The sequence below is a fragment of the Etheostoma spectabile genome, chromosome 9, assembly GCF_008692095.1.
Source record: "Etheostoma spectabile isolate EspeVRDwgs_2016 chromosome 9, UIUC_Espe_1.0, whole genome shotgun sequence".
Classification (NCBI taxonomy): domain Eukaryota; kingdom Metazoa; phylum Chordata; class Actinopteri; order Perciformes; family Percidae; genus Etheostoma; species Etheostoma spectabile.
The window spans coordinates 37,633,098-37,652,521 of NC_045741.1; the positions used below are offsets into that span (position 1 = coordinate 37,633,098).

Genomic DNA, 19,424 nt, shown 5'->3' on the forward strand with positions numbered 1-19,424 from the left:
GACCCTACCAGTGCGCTTTAATCCTTTGACCCAGTTATCCAGTCCATCCATATAAAACCAGGGGGCCAGGGGCCATCAGAAACACAAAATGTGAGGCGTGAGTTGTCACATGCGATACATTTCCACGAGACATGGTCTTGTCCTCCAGCTACTGGAGGCAAAGCAGAATGCCTAACGCAATTTACAAGGCCGCCAGCCAGGACACGACAGACTGATGATCTATCTGTGTTACCAAGTGACCTGAAGTTTAACTGACAACAATGTATTAGTGCTTTGTGCTTCAGGAGGAAAAGTTTGTCTTTGGAGAGAGATGTGGCCTGGCTGTGGTTATATTTGAATCTGTCTGTCTCTCTACCTCCAGATAGATCCATAATATACCTTAATTATGACAGTTAGCATTTCTACTCAATATAAAAATCCCATAATGTTTCTTTGCAGCCAGCAGATGATGGTTTAACTTAAAGGTGAACCTCATTTTCTCCCCCAGTGTGCCCTTATTGACAGCCCCGGTGCCATAGCAACAACGCTCCAAGAGTTATGTGACCCCACATAATGACCGTGATGGAGAAAAAGAGCCCTGTACGCCACTTTATGTCCAAACGGTAGCTGAGCCAAAAACGACAACCAAGTTTAGCATCCACCAGTTCAACTTGCTTGCTTGCATGAGTGAAATTTTAATTTTGGTGGTTTCCCTTAGATCAAAAGTGCGGTTGAATGAATCAACAATGACCTCTTAAAGTGATTGGGGCTCTGTTTGGTTGGACTGTCAATTGTTTTCCTGTCTGGTTGTGAGAACTTTAATCTAAGAAGAATTGACTTCCTCTTAATTCGTTTTTTCCCCTGATAGTGACAAGTCTCACATAGAGGGCTTACGCTATGCCTCTAACACAACACCAAAGCACAGTGACAAGGGCACAATCCTTCATTGGCTTCCAACCCACATAAACTAAGGCCAGATCTATTAGTACCAGAAACTAACAATTGCACCCATCCCTCTTTCTCTTTACATTACCCCCACTTTCTTTACTTGAAACTCAAAAGTAGCCTACACATTTGAACAGAATTTCTCATGGGCAATGTAAGCAATTTTCTCAAATGCTCTCCAGACAATGTTCGGAGAATCAGATGTGGACATTGTCTGGAGGTTCCCTTTCAGACATGCTGCATGTGAGATTGTCTGTGCCAGATGCGTTCTCACCTACTAGAAATGCTGTTTGGTTTAGGCAAAGGGTGGCGCCTGGGTAAAGCGTGCAGGACGCAGGACATGATGCAGATTGCACTTCAGCACAATTTGGGCATCCAACAAACCAACAAAGTCTCTTGCCGCTCCTTGAATTTCTCTAACGATTTCAGCGTTGGCCTATACCGACAGAAGTTCCCGAATCTCATCTCTCCAGTAAGACATTTTCTAGGCTTCTCTGACCTGAGGCCTGTACTACAAAGCAATATTTTGCCTTAACGAGGTACCTTCAGGTTCAACCCAGGGTTTTCTGTATCACGACGGTGGATCACTTGTTGATCACTCTTGAATCGTCATTTCAATAGCCATAACTGGATGCTCAAAGCAGTCACCACAATGGTGGAACAATGGGTTTTATATGTGTGGAACACAGAGCGATGCAGTACGATTGATATTGTTGAAAACCCTTTATCGCTCTGTGAGGCTGTAATAAAAGTGAAAATGAGAATATAAGCTGTAAGAGAGAGGTTGAAGCTATTATGGCAACATAACAAAAATAAGCGAAGGATAGATGGTGGAGGTGGAGAGGCTGCAGACAAGAGAAAAAAGGAGAAGAAAACAACACAGCATAATTAGAACTGCCACCACCGGCAGTGCTGAGATACAAAGGAACAAGTAATTCTAATAAAACCCTGCCATGAACAGGACAGTCTTCCTACCACTGTATGCTGTTTGTGGCTAAGTAAATACTTTTCTCCAAGGCTGTAAACTAAAAGACCACAATGCTTTAGTGTGGCAGCACGAGACAGCATTTAATCAGTGTCAGTGCTCTATCATTATGTGGCCAATGGTGACTGGGAATTGATAGGACCACTGAAACCATCCAGAAGTAAATAACATGCTTTGCTGTGTTTTTGGTTGGTCTATAATCCCACCAGGCCTCTGTCTACAGCTTTTACACCAATTTGGCTCCAAATGCCACAGTTGGTTAGTTACAGGACAAAGTGTAACAGAGCAGGGGGGAAATATATCAGGAAATGTAGTGGAGGAAAGGATGTAACAATGAAAGAGAAGGACGCAAAAGAGAAGGACACAGAACACACAGGCAAATTACAAATACATGCATTTACATACACATTCATAGCAAATATGAAGATTACCATAGGATGATTGATTTTGCACGTACACATGACTAAACTGCTTATTACAAAAATATATAGGTTTTCACTTTTAAAAAAAAAAGATAAACGTTGCTGCAATACCACAATTTAAAAATGTGCAGTCTAGCTAAGATCAAGTAAAACTGAACATTTAATATTCTGCTGATCAGGCCAACAGTACACCCTTCACTTCTCCAGGGAAGAACATTTAAAAGATGTTATTGTTTTTGATGGAAGCCATCTTATTGGTATTTCATATGAGGGTTTTGCCTTTTTTATATTTAACTCTTATCAGATAGACAACACATGCAATACATGCATACATACATACATACAGAACATATACACACATACATACACACACACCTGGACATACATTAATACCTGGTCACTTGATCACTTTAACACTTTAACACTGGACACTGACACTTTGATAATAATTTATGGTCTTTTTTGTTTTTACTTGACGAATGTTCTTATTGTTCTTATTATTATTACTACTGTTATTTTGTTGTCTTTATACTGTCTTTTTTTCATCTCTTTTTGTTTTTTATTTTTTTTCTTGCTAAAACTGCTGCTGGAATTTTCAATTTCCTCGCGGGAGTCATCCCAAAAGGATCAATAAAGAGAAATCTGAGTCCAAGTCTAAGTCTAAGTCTACTGCACAAGAGGGATCTGAGGGCGAGATACTACAAGATTCAGATAGCACTTGTTTTGTCAGGCAGGTTATCATGTCATGCTATCATTTAGTGTCTATATGCTATCAGTCCATATGCTGTCATGCTATCACTTAGTGTCCACATGACTGTAAGTAAACATACAATACACAAAAGATTTACATAAGTAAATGTTTTTTTTAAATTATGAAACAACTGTTTTTTGATGATTAGTACAATGAATATGTTTTGTATTATTAAGGGATCACAACTATTGTTATGTGAAAGGAGTTGTTTGAAGTGATGAAACCATTCATTTTCCTCCGTTCTACAGCATTGTAGGCTCTTTCAGGCAGAGGTTTTTAGCAATAAAAAGCTATCCTAAGCCTGATGTGCGCTGTCTGTGCTGCCCAAACTGCTGACTAATGAGAAGTAAGCGATTAGCTGGTGAACACAGATGAGCGAAGTTTTCTTGCCACAAGTAGAGGTTCAAAAGTATTCTCTTAGGCTGGCAAATCAGTTTTCAAAAGGTTTGACAGCCAGAGCACAGTCACGTTTATTCTAAGAGATTTAGACTTAGAAAATCTGAACTAAACTACTAGAGAGCCATGCAAGGCTGACCTAGAATATTGTTATCAACCATATCAGACGTGGAACTCAGCTCAAGATCATTAGTGTGATCCTTAGTAGACCAGTTTCAGTAGAGTGTGAGTTGTGACCAGATAATTGCTGACTTTTTGTCATTTAAAGCTAGGGGTGAGGTTGAGATGTGATGAACCTGTAGGGCATGTCTGTCGCAACTGTTGCATTCCCTCTCTGCATCTTATCCCTTGCCAGTCTGTCCGTTCGCGGGGAGGTTCAGCTCTCAAACAAAAGGAGGCACAAAGGGCCCACCAGGTGCTCCGCAGGGGTTGTCATTCCGCCAATTCCGTCTGTGTTTATTGACTGGTGATTGTGTTTTCATTATGTTCTATTGTACGATCAAGCTCAAAAACGTACAATAACATAGACAAAAAATAAAACAAAAAATATGGGCCTACATAATGTGCATGTGCTGAAATAAGGGCCCTACTTCTGCAATGCACAAGGGACCCCATTATTTCTTCTCCAGAAGCTTCTCAAAAAGCTTGTGAGAAAGATGAACAGTTTGGAGTGTAGGGGTGCAATGTGAGTGATGCTCAAGATTAAATATCTTGGCAGGGTAACTTGATGTATTTTAAGTGTCCCCATTGCAGCAGGACAGCACAGAACCCTGTCTCAGCTTGGGTCCCTTGAAAAAGACTAATCTCCTTCCTGCTCGTTCTTCTTACAGCTCTATTTTGAAGCATGTACCCAGGGGAGACAAAAAAGTTACAAAGCTTTCTTTGAACTTTCTTTCTACCTAATCATCCTGCCAGTGTGTGTAGTGGCCACATGTGAATGTGTGATCCAATCCCGTCTCTCCTGACTCAATTCTCTTTCACTGGCAAAATGCATGGCAAAATGGATTCTGTTTCATAGGAAAAGGCTGGTGGGTCAACTGAAAGGCAATTAGATGCAGAACGCATTCAGCACACACACACAGCCGAGGGCCTATCAATGGCAAAGTACAACCTCAAACTCGCACTGTCACTGTCTCTCTGCGTCTCCTCATGTTCAGCCAGAAGCCTTCACACTAAGTAAGGTTTTGTTTCTGACACAACAACATCCCTGCACCTGCATGTGCACACAAACACACACACACACACACACACACACACACACAAGGTGTGTATAATTGATGAGCACAGCAGTTGGGGGAACCACGAGAGGGAACAGAGAGCCATCGTATCAAAACTGGCATTCGGCCGACCTTTTGCAGCCACGCTGGCATGTGTGTATGCACGCATGCATATGCGTGTGTGGGCGCATGTGTGGGTGTGTTTATGCTACTTGGGTAGCAGGTGGCTAGGAAACAAGGTGCGAAGAGACCAAGGCTTAGTTGATGAAGAGAGTATTCTTCAGAGACGCTTTGAATAAAAATGATTATGAAAGAGTTGAAAATAAGGTGGAGGAAGGAGAGAGGAATGCTCCAGTGAGCTGCCTCTAACGAGAGCAGAGCAGCCGGGCGTTACGATAAACCTGAACTCAACTCCAGATCAAAATGGTGGGACCGCTGTGACTCAATCAAGCAATTATTAAACTGTTCTCACAGTCAAGTGCCGCTTCACACAAGCAATTAGCCAGCCCCTGAGGCATGGGGTTGTGATATCGACACTCTTGTTACACATGTAACAGCCTCATGACTTCAGAAATGGATACTAAATTCCAACTGCTGCTCCACACTAACCCTTGCCTTTGTCCCTTACTGACAGACGAATTAGTCTGTTAAAAATCCACGTGTCCAGCTGTAACCTCCGGCTACAAACGGCATTCAGCTGTAATGTATGCACTTGTGGCATTTCCCATACATTAGGAACAGAATGTTGCACAAGCTGTGCAGCCCGGGAAACCTGGCAGGGGGTAGTATATGAGTGTGTGTGTGTGTGTGTCTCACATGGGGCTTATGTGAGTACAGTGCGTACAGTCAAAATGATAGGAAGGTGAAAGAGCAAAAGCAGCAGGAGGAAACGGAGGTACAGATGTGTGAGCTGCGCGCCGCAGAGGTGTGATGTGGAGGACGAGCCACCATGCAACGCCGGCTTCTGTCACTGCTGCACGCACAAACACTTCTATCCGCTCGGTTACAGCCAACTGGCAGCCATCAGACCGCCGTTAACCATTAGTTTTTATTAATGCATTGTCGTTTCTACAGGATTATAAAAGTAGATTTAGATTAGAATTTGCATGAATTAAGTTAACGTATAACATTGTCAATACAACTCAAAGGAATCATTTCATACCTTAGTGCAGGTTGCATTATGGGACTTATAGGCTAAATATAGCACAGCCCCACCAACAAAACCTTTATCTCCTGCCATTAGTCACTGCAGGTCAGGGCAATCATGCAAAGTCTAAACCCAGTGATATCAAGAACAGCAGTTTTTTTTAAATAAATGGATGGTCATTATTAAATCTCCTCAACGCTGGCTAATCTCATAACCTCGACCTTGAGTGTGCTGGAGTGTGGAGGCAAATAAATTGACAGAGGAACTTTCATTAAACTATTACTGCTGTCAAAAAACTTTTTTCTCCTTCTCGTCCGACACATCCTTTCTTCCGGGGGTGGCTGTGGCCCAGTGGTAAAGGTTGGAATGTTGGTGGTTCGATCCTTGGCCTGCAGTCCCATGATGCTTTGCATCGGAGTGTATGTGTGTGAATGTTTATCTGGTGAGGCAGGTGCTTTGAGCAGTTGTTCAGACTAGAAAAGGGTTATATAATACAGTCCATATATTCATTGATAATCACTTTTTAGCTAATCCTTTGAGAATTATTTTTGTTTATTTCCTCCTTTGATGTATTGCTATACTGGGAGCGCTTACTTTAATTTGTTAATCTTGTGTTATCCAGGAAGTACATTTATCTGTTCGTTTTATTTTTGTCTAGCTGAACTACCGTGTAGGTTCAAGGTTCAAGGTAACTTTATTATCCCCAAGGGCCAATTTGAATTACAGCCAGCAGTAACAATATCTTATCAAACCACAACAATAAACACAACCACAGTACAGCATAATTTAAATTGAATTTACATATTAGGTAGAAAACTGAAATGTAAAATGTAAGCTTGAGATAGGAAGGTAGGTAGTAGTTGCACAAAAACAATTAGCAGACAACAAAATAAATGGCATCATCATCATGACAGCACAAAGATAATTCTGCCTTTATGTCTTTAGGCTGAATGACAACAAAGACCAACTGTGGCAACAGACTACAGACCAGGGGAATACCAGTGGAATGAAGAAATCCAGGATAACGGAAAAAGCGCAACTTGACTTAGTGTGATCCGCTCATCGCGGCTTAATCGGTTGCACGGTTGCTGAGCCAGGATGAGAAGGTGAAGCTATGTCCAGCCAGGTGTAGAGAGCTGGGATAAGTGCACGTTCATGGCTTTCTTAAATAGGCCACGGTATTGATCACAGATTCATGATGCAGAAATGGAGAAGACACATTGTTCATACGTTATACAGAGTGAGCAGCAGCTTCTTGTGGAAGTATGATGGCGTGAAACACTATTTGTAAAAACAAAAATGATGATTGCAGTCCGACTGAATGCATAAGCAGCCTTAAGTGGCTGAAACAAGTGCATGATTTTACTGAAATGTAGTACAATCAACAGAAGTAATCAGCCTTATACGTCTCTGTTGGTCTGTATAATTTGTGGCTTGGCATCACATCCTGATGATAGTGATTTCAGATTTCCCTTGGTGCATTATGTTTGCCTAGCGTACCCCTCCATTATCACTGTGTTTTCTGGGGGATCGATATTGCGCGTGTGGCACTGAGGATGGTCTATCAGATCTGGGTCAGTGTAGTCTACATGTATATTCACAACGTTCCACTTCCTTGATTGCTCCATTATTTTCCTTCCACTTTCTTTGTGTTGGATTTCTAAACTCTGGTGCATTTTTTGAGGACTGTGGTTAACTGCTCCTCAGATCTCTGCAGGGTAAATCCAGACAGCTAGCTAGACTATCTGTCCAGTCTGAGTTTTCCTCACATGTTCCACCAAAACAAGTTCCTTCCCTAGGCTATTTTGCAGCGCCTATAGCGCCGCCCGAGACAATTGTGATTGGATTAAAGAAATGCTGTGGAGTCAATGAGAGACTAGGGTCAGTGTGACCCCTTGCCCTGCTGAAACTAAATAGGGAGTGGGCCAGAGTGCACAATTACCAACTCAATTTGGAAGCAAACTTGAAGAGGGGTGTTTCCCGCTCCTGAGCATTGTGAACTGGCAGATATGGTGTTATCTATTTGAAACAAATAAAACTCAGTTTTGAACTGTAGTGTTAAGTTTCACACCGAGGATTGCGTGCATGCCAGAAGGGTGTTTCCCTGTCCATAGTGTTTCTCAGTTTTTAATATGGCTGTTAAGTTGCACACTGAGTAAGCATAAAGAAAAAAGAGAAAGGTCACAGAGCAAAACTAAACCTAAACAAGCTTCTGTCAATACAATCACATGTAAAGATTAAACTATGTACCAAAAAGTGCCAGAGGTCAACATGCCCATTATCCAGCTATTGAACCAGGCTTTTTACACTGATCCTTTTATAGATAATCTCTCAAGCTAAACAGAGTCATCACACCCACAGTTAAGACATTCCTTATCCAATGAAAAGGTCCATTTAACCCTTTCCACATGGAACACATGACCAACATGATGAATGAGGAAATGGGGTTAAAATTAGATGAGCAAAGCAGTCAGTGCATGGTAGAGGTGTAAACCATTATGGGATGAACGTCATCCTACACTTATAAAACTTGTTACAATGCTGTATTCTGTGGAAAATCCAAAAGAAACTTCAAAACTCAGTTGTGGATGATGAAGAGCCGATAGCTCGGACAGACGTTTTTCCATTAATGATCATGGGGGACAATGTTCTGACTGATTTGCTGGCTATTGGTGAGAAAACATCAAACCCTAGAGAAAACCCAGGAGCTTGCAGCTTTTGTGTCTTCTGTCAAGCAGACTACTGAGTACCATCAGTACAATAGAATGGATTACTGTTCAGTTCAGTTCATGTTTATTGTCCCCAAAGGGAAATTATGTTGCAGTAAAAAAATCACATCACATGGTATTAAAACATTAGCACAGATAAGGCAAGCAGGAAGAAAAAACACAACATATGTACACCAGGACTCATACAATAGACCAAAGTACTATGAAGGGGGGGGGGGGTAGAGTTCCAGAAAATATATCTATCATTGTACGGGACCTTCATTATTAAGGAGTTTAATGGCCTGTGGAACAAAGGAGAGCTCTCTTACTGTTTCATTATCACAAAGATGACAATGAAAAGGCGCTTCCTGAGATTACTAAGGGTAGAATTAGTAGCAGAAGTCCCCCTCCTTTATAAGAAATATGATGACTCAACAACTTTTGTATGGGCTGATAAGGGTTACTTAATATATAATCTAATAGTAATAATAATTCCTGGACACATTGTCTGAGGGGAGAGGTTTAGGAGGAAGAGGTGGTTACACAGGCAGACCTCAGCTACAGCAAGGCAGCGGGAGAGGACAGAGATGGTCCAAAGACTTTCATTTTACCTGTAATATCCTGTGATGATCCTCAGATCAGCTTTCAGCACAGATTTGTTATTATTCTCAATTCACTTGTGAGTTTGCTTGGAAGAGATTAGCCTTTTGGGGGTTTATTAACATTCACAAAGATGGGATTCTCCATCGATGTCCTTACAGCAAGTTTTGTTGTACTTTAAACACAGTCAACTGAGGCAGAAACTGAAGCTAACAAAACGTCAATAGAACAGCATGTCAGCCTAATACTTGCCACAGACACATCACCATATGCCACACCTGTCAATCCTGTGCCCATACGCATAATAAGGCTGAGTGGAGTTTTACTCAACACCTTCTATATTTCCCGATGTTCAATTCATCCTCAAGGCAAAGGGAACATTTTTTATTTACTGAGCCGCAGCATTTTGTGCGGTAATAACAGTAACTTGGATCACTTCTGCAACAGGATGTGCTGATTTGATGACCTGCTACTCACTGCTGAGACACAACGTGTGTGAAAAAGCCTCCCTAATGCTGTTGGCTCGCTGTGGACATAAAGCTTTGTTGTCAAAGTTGCAATGGTGCGGACAGGAAACTCAGTCTTTGCGATTCCCGCCGTCCAAAGGGTTGATGATGGTAGATGATAGGATACAAACCACTGAACAATCGGGATCGGATTGTTTCATAACACCCTTATCTCTCCCTCTTTATACATTTTTAGCCGCAAAATAATGGTTTCTTGGCTGTCTTGCATAAAAAGGCCTCTTGAGAAATTATCTCTAGTGTTGACAATTTTAGTGCCACCCACTCTGTTTGTCAGTGGCAGGCCTTTAGGCTTTGTATTTACTAATTACTAGGAGCTGACAGAAATCCAAAAAAACTGTAGAAACCCATGTGCCTCCCCCTCTGTCTGTCTGGGTGTCATTACAGCAATTGTTAGATAATGCTCATAAAGGAATTAGATTTTTCGGCTGAGAGAGGAGGAAAAACAAGACAGACGTGAACTCAGAAAATCCAATAACTAGATTTTCAAGAAGGAAAATGGCGAAGCCACAGCTCCTGTCCATCTGTCTGTTAGTGTGATTGTGTCTCCCTCCCTTCCTCTTTTCTCGAGCAATTTGTTTCGGCTCTGCCTGTGTAAACATTTACTTAATTGTCCGTTGATTCCTTTATCTGGTTCTCCAGGCCGCTGTCTCAGCATCACCACTAATCCGGTGGTTCACAGGTCAACGGGGACAATGTCCATCTAAGCATCTGGGAGGCAAGAATTCCCCTGCACCCTCAAATTGGTCGTCCGACAATGAGTTCTGGAAAAAGACTGAACAATTGATCTGAGCGCGCTCAGCCTGGGCTGAGAAGAACTGTTGGTTGTCGGGCAAAGAAGAACACTAACGTTTTCAGGTGAGTAGGTGACAGAATACTAACGTAAAGACTGCTGTACTGTTTTCAACACGTGAGAAAAACTACCATGAAGCTAATTCACTTTGCAGCCTACATTACTGCCCTCACTTGCACTATTATCTTAACTTTTGAAAACCAACGTTAATTTAATTTTATATCATCCCTCAGGGTATGAGGAAGACTGGGTAAATAACAACAGAGAACTGTATAAAAGACGAGACAAGTCATTTACATAATCAGAATTCACGGACAGTGTTCCCTCCGATGGAAAACCAGACAGAACCGCAATCAGGACTCAGCAGAGAAGACTGTGAATCCAATTACTGAAAATTGGGAAAGCATTCCTGGCTGCAAACAGCGGCACACACTCACACACATGCCGAAAAGACACAGTTGGAGACACGATATCTAAGGACAAACACACAATGTTCCTTTGTTAAACCCTTCTTTTGTTAAATTCCTTGTTAAAGGACACAAATGCATTCACAGAAAGGAAAACACATCACTTGAGAATTTATATAGCTGGTCAGCTTCATAATTTCACAGTCAGTTACATCTGTCTCTCCCTCTCTTTTTGCCAATTTCTTTTCATTTGCAATCATGCACGACTGGAGCTGCTGAACAGAAGGACTCTAGGCAGTAAACTGTATCACAAACCCATGATGAGAAAACATTGTTTGATGAAGATTTGTTCAATAAATCTGCATGCAACCGCAAACTGAAGAGGTCTCGGCTAAACTGTATTGCATGTTAAATGTCAACAACGCCACCCGTGGGACTTTCACCCAAAGAGTACTATTCCTTGTAGTTTAAACGCAATTTTCTCCCTTTTGACTACTTCCCACTCTCTAAAACATGGGCTCCCTGGATTGCAGGCAAGTCCACAACAATTGGATTAAGAGACAAAAATATTATATCTGTTTGACTGAAGCATGTTCTTGATCCCTTATGCCATTATAGGATATTAATTCTTTTTAATATAATACCTTCTCTGACACATTCTCACTCCACAATTTAATTTAAGAAATCAGTGAGAACCAAGATCAAAAAAAAAATTCTAATGTCTGGGGGAAGAATGACCATAAATGATGAAAGAACACAACAGGTCCTAAAAAAAAAAGTAAACAATCTTTTAATATGTAGAAGATACTAAAACTGACCTACTAAAGCTAAATTCAAACTGGGGAGGTACCTCAGGCACACGGCCTAAAAGAAATAAAACAAATCACAGCAAAGGCACTCTTTAGCTGGTCTCACATTGCCGTCCTCCACAGCGCTGCAAAGGAGGGTCTGGCTAGTCCATAAGGCATTTCTGGATAGGAGAAAACATGCTCTGCTTTATTAGCATTTCTTGAACCCTTTGTGTTGTCTTCCCATCAACCATGAAAAAAATACGTTTTGGTCACTTTTTTCAACATTATTATCGCTTTTTCCAACATTTTTGTCACTTTTCCCATGGGTTGGGTGCTTTTTTTATGTTTTGGCCCAAGTTTTTTGATATTTTTATTGTTGAAATTTTCAGCCCATTTTTTGTGCCAAAAGAAAAAAAAATTTACTGAAAAAATGTGACCTATAGGGACAACATGAGGGTTAAACCAATCACAATTGTCTTTTGTGGCGCGGGTCAATGCCTCTGCAAAATAGCCTCGGCAGAGAGCGTGTGCACGTAGGGAGGCAAGCTCTGGAATTTAAATGGCTGTCGAGTAGGCCTATGTGATCAGAATGTTACAAAAAATATAATTTGGTAGTCGGTTCTAGCAAATCGACCGGATTTAAGAATGCCAACACAAAGAAAATGGAAGGGGAGCGACATCCGGCAGAACCTTCAGCGTCTCCAATGTAGACCACTATTTTAAAGTAAAGGCATGCTCATGTATCAAAAAGGAGCCGCTTGCTACTCCTTGACCGAGGCTGTACTACAACAGCTGTAGCCGCTATTACAAAAACACATTTACAAGAGAGCTTCAATTTAGTTGTCCTTCATGAATCAAAACTAGAATCGACCTAAAACCAAAATAACAATGAAATGTCAACTAAAACAATCAAAAGGCCGTAGAATGAAAACCAGACAAAAGTTAATACAAAGCTCACTGAAGTGGGCATGACAAAGCCCGTCTGAACGTGCTGGTTACATCCAGATTTAACTTGAGGGCAGCGTCCCTTCAAGGTCTTTAAAAACACATCACCTGAACGTCTTAGCCAGCCAGGCAACATCTCTCGCTGCGGATGGTTTCTATGGCAACTGGCAAAAAGCTGATGTGACGGACACGTGGTAATGACAAGAAAAAAAGTGAGGCACAATCCCCGTCTGTATCACCCACTCTTTTTTTAATTTCTCCTTGTCTCTTTTTCTCCTCCTCTCCTCTCTCTGTTTTGGTCAATCTGCACTTTTCTCCGTCTCCCCACATTGATTTTCCCGTGGAGATGACATAAGGCGAGTTGTTACTGGGCATCGCTCCCATTCTGTCACCATGAGAACACTTTCCTTTCCGCTCACATTACCCAGAATAGCTCTGACCCCTGTCAGCAATTCCCTCACGGGGTCCAGTGGAGAATCCGCCCAAGGCTGAAGAGCTAGAAATTAAAGAATTTGGATGTAAGTAAAGTAAGGTGACCAGATTTCTCAGACAAAATCCGGGGACATGTTCAGCTCAGAAGCGTATTTACCTCCAAAACAAGTAATGTTTTTATTTTTGTAAAACTTAAAACGGGGACACTAGACCTAGAGCTGTTCTTATTAGGGGCAAGGTCTGATCCTAGACCCACCCCTGCTGCTACTTCCTACTCCACTCCACTACACCTCAAGATAGAAAGTCCTAATATTTCAAGATAAAAAATCCATCCTTATACTTCAAGATAAAAAGTCCTAATATTTCAAGATAGAAAGTTTTAATATTTCAAAATAGAAAAAGTCCTAATAGTCCTAATATTTCAAGATAGAAAGTCCTAATAGTCCTAATATTTCAAGATAGAAAGTCCTAATATTTCAAGATAGAAAGTCCTTATAATCCTAATATTTCAAGAAAGAAAGTCTTAATATTTCAAGATAGAAAGTCTCAATATTTCATAATGTTGTAATGTTTAGCCTACTGAACTACTGACAGCTTTTGCTTTACTGCTCAAGGCTTGTTTCTGCAACAGCTCATTGAGAATCAGATACAACAAAAACTACTGAGGACATATTTTCCTTTGACATTGATGCAGTATTAAACGAGATCGCTGCAATGTAAGTTAATAGGATAATTGTCCAGCTTGTATTTACGTTCATAAAAGTGCTTGTTTTGTCAGTTTTTTCTTTCTTTCATTCCAATTTCGGGTCTTTCAGTCACAGTGAAAACCGGGGACATTTCCGGGGACAGATCCAGCCGGGGACAGGTAGCCAAAATCGGGGACTGTCCCCGGAAGCCGGGGACGTCTGGTCACCCTATATAAAAGGAGATACTGTGACCCCCCACTTAAGAAAAGGTATGTCTATTGTTAAAGAGCGTAATGCACAGTAACTATTGGAACGTAAAGTAAGAACACAGTGAAGAAAAGGCACCACTCGACTGAAGATACTGTAATAAAAGAGGGGACGTTATTTACTTTGAGAGGCGTTGACACAGTTTGATAATCCCCGTGCACCACTTTCCTTTCAAGATGTTCCAGGCACGACCGACCCCCAGGGAGTTGTTGCGTGAAAGGACATGAGATCCTTTTGCTACAGTGTCTCCTCTGTGTTTCACATCACTCCAGTGATACTGAAGAAATAAGAAATTACTGTTTTTCCTGAGAGCCTGAGATGCCCTGTCTGTGACGCTATACAAAGTTTGCTAAAACATTTATGTTTACATGGACGCAAATATTCCACTGATAACCAGAATAATATCAATCACATTATAAAAATAACTCATTTAAGAGACTGGCCAAAACGGAAGGAATCTTCAATCGGGTAGAGATGGGTGGTGTAAACCTTCGATAGTCTGTTCAATAGGAAAATATTAGGGCCTAACAACCATGTAAACGCTGCATCTGAGTGTTTTCTTCTAGTTGGAATAAATATACTGTACACTTTGGTCTTTTTGCTTCTGGGAGGGACGGGAACATAGCAGTAGTAAAGCAAACGCGGTCTGTGGCTGACACAACTTTTTTGGTTGGAGACCTTAAAAGATTTAAGGATTGTTGATCACCTAAAAAGGTGAACGATGAAGGTTTGGGGGGGGGTGGAATTTACATAATATTTCTAACAGAATAGAGCCTTCAACATTGGGTGGATCTACTTTGCACAGGTCAAAAAAGTTTGTCTCAGAATAAATGTTTTGGGCTATACACACCTAAATGAGTCACTTTATTAAGTGAAACATTGTCCATGTAACTGCAGCTAATAAAGGGTGCAAAGGTCACAACAGGTCCTTAGTCTAATCTCAAATAAAAGGTATAAAGGGTTGAAAAACAAACAGGGCAGGCAGAAACCGGTCAACAGGCACCTCCATTAAAAATGGCAGCCTGGTAAAATAATCATTTCTATCGCTTCTGGTTTGACACGGGACACAAACAGCGGTTTGTTTGGGGAAAGTCCTGTGGTTGTTTGTTCAGTCCGTCTACCCCGACCTCCTTTCTACGTGGCCTAAGAAATATATTTCCGATACATCAAAGACAAACGTTTCCCTCCAAACACAATTGGGAATGCAGTTTAGTTGCATGGAATCGTAATCTTCATGATGCATGGCTGGACTAGGAATGACTGGAATGTCTGTTATTGACTGCGAGGTAAAAAACTGACCGATGCGATGACACTGTGTGGAGATGGATCGGTGGCAAACTTTAGCTCAAGATAGTCGGAGATAACTCTTAATATAAAGTCTACTTGTGATTTATTCCAAGGGCTCAAGGAAAGAGATTGTTGCCAGGGAAATATCAGATTGGCTATTCTGTCACCACTCTCTTGACACGATGTGATGGAATATTCCTGCATGTAAAGCCTGCAAATGCTTGGGCACATGTGCACACTGCTGCCATGGGGTGAGATAGACAAACATAATAATCAATTCCTCCCATCATGCTGCCCTTAAAATAAATAACACAAAGACCGGAGCTCAGGATTGATACAGGGCACTATTGACTTTTTCAGAGACAATGACAATGAAGATTTTTTTCTCTTCAGCTGCACAATATGTATTTATTTATTTATTTATTTATTTGACAGGAAGACGGTACATTAAATGTTGTCCCTGGACAGATCTTTTTAATATATCAGACAATTGTTTGTCATTTTTTTCTTTATTTGCAGCCAATCCTCAATAAATCTGGATTTTTTTTTTACCTCTAGCCTGTATCAGAGACTGTGATGACAGTGTTTGTAGAAATGACAGTGGAGCCAGCTCAAGTGTTCTTGTTGGAAACTGACCCTTATTATTGTAATGGTAACTGAAGAATGAGGGCGACAGGGGCAGCATTCACAAAACCTTTTTTTTTTTTTTTTTTAAACCCTACCACCTGATCCATCTGCACATACACACATAATCCTTTCAGGTCTCTACATGTCAAGTAAACACTCACACATGATGGCAATGCAGACTGTCTACACACATTAAAGTCTGTATAAATGTCATCTAAGCATATAAACAAACACACACACACGTTCGTCCCACACATACACTTCAGCTCGCACATCTACGCATCCTGTGAATCACATCTTTTCTTTTATCTGAAGCTTTCCTGATATTTACTATTTAATGTGGTTTCAAAAATAATGGTGCTTAAAAGAAAACTTTAGTTTTCAAAACATGGATCTTATTTTAATAATTATTACGGTCATCATTTATATTGGTCATGGTAACATTTGCTCCACTAATGACATTGCTGTAATCTTGGGAACATAAATGGCAGTAAAACACAAGCAGATAGATGAACAACAGTTCAGCTGTATCAAGAAAAAAAAGATAAAACAGAGATGAATGCACCTGAAATTTTCATCTCAATCCTCTAATGTTAACTTTGGATAAGACCCAACGGCCCATGCTGTAAAAGAAAGTACATTTTCTGTGTCTCATTTAACTATAAAGCAGGTTAAGGTGTTATATGAAGTCATAAAATTAATAACATAGAACCTTTAATGTCCTTTTTTTTTCACATATTTGTTGTTTGTCAAAATGCATTTTGTTTAAAGGTGATGTAGAATCATTGACAGAAATAATGAGTTGAAAATTATATAATAAAAATTCAGGTGGAAAAAAAAAGTAGTGTAAGCAGTGTATCACCTGCAAAATCAGTAGCTGACTGAAATATGTAAAAAAATCCTTTTTAAGCAGCACAGTAGTTTAATTCACAGTGGTTAATTAAGGCACACTGTGGATATGTCAAATGAAATAATGACCTGTCTCTAATAATAGCAAGGTGCTCTGTTTCACTGAGTCAAATTAGAGCTCCTGCCATTACTGGGTTCTTTTATGCCTCAGAAAAGGCACAGTGATCTAAAAGTAGCAATTTAAAATCACCTTTCACTTGGAGTACAATGGTCACACAATGTAGCTCCAGTCATACATATAAGAACCAAACTCTCATTCCAAACTCTCATTCCCACCACTGAAGAGTCAGGGCGCCGTGCATGCGTGCGTGCGTGTGTGTGTGTGTGTGTGTGTGCGTGTGTGTGTGCACTTAAAACAGTAGCTGCAGCTTTGTGGCAGAGTCCAGTGTTTCATTGGGAGAGATGAGGAGAGTGAAGAGGCACCAACAGTGAAAGAAAGAACATGACGATGAGGGATGAGGAGGATGGGGGAGTTTTTTCTCTTTCTCTAGCTCTGTCATCATTATCTGGGCCAATGTGAAGCTAACACTCGTTAGAACTGTGGAGGAGGAAAGAAATTGACAAGTCTAGCTTGATCAGAATGTGTCCCTGTTTGCTCATTCACTATTACAATAACACACAGACACACAGAGTGTGAAGGCCGTGTACAGGTGAAATAAAAGCGGTTAAATAATTGACACGCTCTAGCCCATAACATCTGGCCAATTTGAAGCACAAATTATTTGCAATTACCTCTGCAAAGAAGGTATCATAGGTAGTCTCTCTCTCTTTATTGCTAATCTTTCTCATTTGCTTTACTAATGCATGAACATCTGCGCGCGCGCGCACACACACACACACACACACACACACACACACACACACACAGACCTACTCCGCATGCAACTGCTCTTGTTTGACTGACAACTTTTTGTATACGGCTTGTCAGAGTAAACCCAGAGTGAAGATAAGCAAACCAAACTCGCCCCCGCCATTTCAATCTGCAGTAAGTGTTTGACCTTTTCGCGCCGCTGTCATCTCTCCTCAAACCAACTTGTGCTAAAGCAAGATTAGTTTCCCTTTGAATCTTTCATTGCACATGTTATGTAAAACAAATTGGGGCACCTTAGGGAGAATTTAGTTTTTTCCCGTGTCCCCCAATATCCACTGAAATCCTTTAAATGATTCACACCACAGTGTGGACATAATGAGGAGGACACCGTCTTAACTCAGCCTTCCTCAAATGGCTCTCCTGTGTTCCACATCTACAGAGGCTGCCTCCTAGAGACTCATATAACCTGAACAAGCAGGGTTTCAGCTTTGAGGTGCTCAAGTTCAATCAGGAAAACTTCCTTTACTCACTCATTAATTCTCAACTCTCTGCCTCTCTCTCTGCGGATTCTAGTCTGTGGGCGTTCACTCTGAGCAAGGCCAACCAGATCTTGCCATGATCGCTCCGAGCCAATCATATCCTCACTGACAATTCTATCAGGAGAGACTTGTTTGCAGGTATGCAAATAGGATTTATTGTACAGCTCAAATAAAATGTACAAAGTCTTTGGCGATTAGACTCCATCGCTATACAAATGTTTCATATGTATATGTATAGGGGTAGTGAACCATCAGACCCCCCCGATGGAATCTAGACACCGGTGGTGGCAACGACGGAGCCCAAAGACCAGACCAAAGGCTCCGGAACAGTAGCAGAAGACTGGAGGTGGACGGGGACGTGGAGGGCTGCACTCTTTGCCTGCAACAACAGCTGAATAGCAAGGGAGGAAACAGATTTTTTAAAGCAGTGTTGTCACTCTGTGATTGGCCCTTGCCATTGTGTATGATTCTGATTGGTTTAGCAGGAAGGTGAACGCCTCCAACAGCTGATTTTAGTTAGGTGGAGCATTGATTAAGAGTGAGGTCTTCCTGAAAGGATGTATACTGAGTCACATTTCAATCAGGAGAGACCAGTTGCAGATATGTGACAGTTATACACGCATGATAAAATATGTATTTATTAGGATAACAGCTGAATTGATTTAGGAGTGCATAATTAATAGTTAGGTCTTCCTGAAAGAATTCACGCTGAGCTACATAAATTTAAAATCTGTTCTGCTCTATGCTGCTGTCAGTCACCATTTCAGTAATGGATAAAACCTTCCCCCACCCCTTCACCAGATCTTCATAATATCAGCGCCCACTCGTGCTCCACATTCTGTAATTCAGGTCTTCATCAGTGAACTCTCTTCACCCCCACCATCACCACCAGTGTCTGGAAAGAGCCTGAACTAAGAATGCCCTTTTGAACCCCCTGAATATACCACATCACAATGGGGTCTAATGACATATGTCAGCAACTATTTAGTGGATTACCATGATATTTTGTACAGACATACATGGTTCCCAGAGGATGAATCTGAAATCTGTGATTCCATGACTTTTCCTTTTGCGTGACCATGGAGTTTGTATTTTAAGTGGAATGCCTTCACAACTATTGGATGGATTGCCATGAAATTGGAAATCGGTGGCAGTAGCTCAGTCCGTAGGGAGTTGGGTTGGGAACTGGAGGGTCGCTAATTCAAGACCACAAACGGACCAAAGTATGGTGGTGGACTGATAGCTGGAACGGTGCC

The 19,424-nt window shown here is 41.1% G+C and overlaps 1 protein-coding gene and 1 long non-coding RNA gene across 2 annotated transcripts in view; both read right to left on the minus strand.

The window, feature by feature from the left end:
* yjefn3 (YjeF N-terminal domain containing 3) overlaps positions 1 to 19,424 on the minus strand; it is a 47,387-nt gene that overhangs the window by 22,043 nt on the left and 5,920 nt on the right. The window lies entirely within an intron of this gene.
* LOC116695037 (uncharacterized) lies at positions 1,424 to 18,787 on the minus strand. Its single transcript, XR_004333336.1, has 3 exons — positions 18,778 to 18,787; positions 11,303 to 11,310; positions 1,424 to 1,522 (listed from the first exon to the last, which is right to left on the minus strand). It is a non-coding gene; the product is annotated as an uncharacterized LOC116695037 (long non-coding RNA).